Raw genomic sequence first — 2,618 nt, 5'->3', positions numbered from 1 at the left:
TGACATACAAGGTACATTAAATATTTCAGCATATTAGTAATCATTGAAAAAGACAATTTGTTGCTTTTATGTTAGACTAATATTGTTTATTATTTACAAAATGAAGATGTGAATATTGAATGCTCTTTAGAGGATGAAGATCAAGTTGATAATTCCTTTACAACCTCAACGTTTGAAAAACAACAAGGTTATTTACTATATATACATAAATTTTATTTTATAATACAACAAAACAACACTAACCTTAAAAAATTTGGTTTAGGATATTCTGATATTGGTGATCCAGTTATTGAATGTGATTATTGTGGAGCATGCATGTGGTATCAAGAGCGAAAGCGTAAACATAGAAATACTACAACACCTAAATATGAACTTTGTTGTGGTGATGGAAAAGTACAAATACCGTTATTGAAAACACCTCCTCCCTTCCTTCAACATCTCCTTTTTGATAAGCACTGCAGTGATAGTATCAATTATCAAAATAATATTCGACTATACAACATGATGTTTTCATTCACATCTGCCGGTGCAAAGTTTGATAGATCTATCAACAATGGTAGAGGTCCTCCAACTATTAGGATTCAAGGTTAACCATGTCATCACATTGGTAGCATGTTGCCGATGCTTGGACAATGCCCAAAGTTTGCCCAACTCTACATTTATGATACAGAACATGAAATTGAAAATAGGATGAATGGAATAAGGTAGATGATAATTAATTACTATACAACATAATGTTATATTTCTTTCAATTCATACAATCATTATTTATTTATTGTTCAATTGATGAATATAGGAACAACAAGGTTGATTCAAATGTAGTTAGGCAATTATCACAAATGTTGGATGAAAATAATGTCCATGCAAAGTCTTTTAGAATGGCAAGGGAAAGATTACAAGATGGTGTTATTCCAAACTTGAAATTGAAGCTAATTTCCGAAAGAAATTCTGATGGTAGAGTAAATAACTTACCAACAGTTTCTGAAGTGGCTGCTCTAATAGTTGGAGATATTGACTCAGCATCACAAAGAGATATAATTATGGAAACACAAAGTGGCTATTTGAAGAGAATTAACGAATTACATGCAAGCTACTTGGCTTTTCAATACCCACTGTTGTTTCCTTTTGGGGATGATGGCTATAGACATGATATAAGTCATAGAGTTAGAGTTGATTCTCATAATAGAAAACGAAATCGTCTAACTATTAGAGAATGGATGTCCTTTAGATTGCAAAGAAGGAAGAATGAGGCTCAAACTTTGTTGAGGTCAAGAAGGCTATTTCATCAATTTTTAGTTGATGCTTATACTATGGTGGAGTCTAAAAGATTGTCTTTTATCAAAAGAAATCAGTCAAAGCTAAGGGTTGATAAATACAGAAATTTGAATCAATCTCAATCAAATGACCAAAGTCAAGGATCAAATATTGGGAAAAGAGTGATATTACCTTCAACCTTTGTTGGTAGTCGTAGATACATGGATAAATTATACTTTGATGGGATGGAAATTTGTAGTTCATTGGGATTTCCTGATTTGTTTCTGACAATGACATTCAATCCTAATTGGCCTGAAATTGTTAGATTTCTTAACCCTATGGGTTTGAAGCCTCATGATAGACCAGATATCATCTCAAGAGTGTTCAAAATGAAGTTTGAAGAGTTACTTCAAGATTTAAAAAAGCGGCATGTGTTGGGTAAAGTAATTGTGTGTGAGTATGTTTTTTACAAAATTTATTCTATTATCTCATATGTTACTATTTAAATAAATTTGGATACTTATTATTCATTTTCTATTTAATGTTTCAGATATGTACACCATTGAATTTCAAAAAAGAGGTTTAACTCATACACACTTGCTTATATTTCTGGATCCATCTAGCAAATATCCATCTCCAAATGACATTGATAGAATTATCTGTGCTGAAATTCCAAATCAGAATGATGATTCTGAATTGTACAACTTGGTCAAGTCACATATGATTCATGGTCCATGTGGTTTTTGCAATATGTCTTCTCCATGTATGAAAGATGGTAAATGTTCTCGGTATTTTCCAAAACAATTTCAACAGTCTACAATTGTTGATGAAGATGGCTATCATGTTTATATGAGAAGAGATAGTGGAAACATTGTTGAAAAAAATGGCATTTCTCTTGACAATCGTTATGTTGTCCCTTACAATCCGCAACTTTTAATTAAGTATCGAGCTCACATTAATATTGAATGGTGTAACCAAAGTACCTCTGTTAAGTACTTATTCAAGTATATAAACAAAAGTTATGATAGGATCACAGCTGTTATTGAACCAACAGATGATGGTGGGTCGTAGACTCAAGGGAACATTGATGAGGTTAAACAATATCTTGATTGTAGATATGTATCACCATCAGAAACATGCTGGAGAATTTTTAAATTTCCAATTCATGGGAGACAACCAGCTATTGAAAGATTATATTTTCACCTTCCAGGAGAACAACCTGTTTACTTTAATGATCATGAAGACATCGACAATATTCTTTCAAGACCAACAATATCAGAATCTATGTTTACATCGTGGATGGAAGCTAATAAACAATTTCCAGAAGGTAGAACTTTGGGTTATGCTCAATATGTATCAAAATT

This window comes from Lupinus angustifolius, chromosome LG09 (assembly GCF_001865875.1).
Source record: "Lupinus angustifolius cultivar Tanjil chromosome LG09, LupAngTanjil_v1.0, whole genome shotgun sequence".
Lineage (NCBI taxonomy): Eukaryota > Viridiplantae > Streptophyta > Magnoliopsida > Fabales > Fabaceae > Lupinus > Lupinus angustifolius.
The sequence above is the reverse complement of the archived record's forward strand: the minus strand, read 5'-3'. Positions refer to the sequence as shown.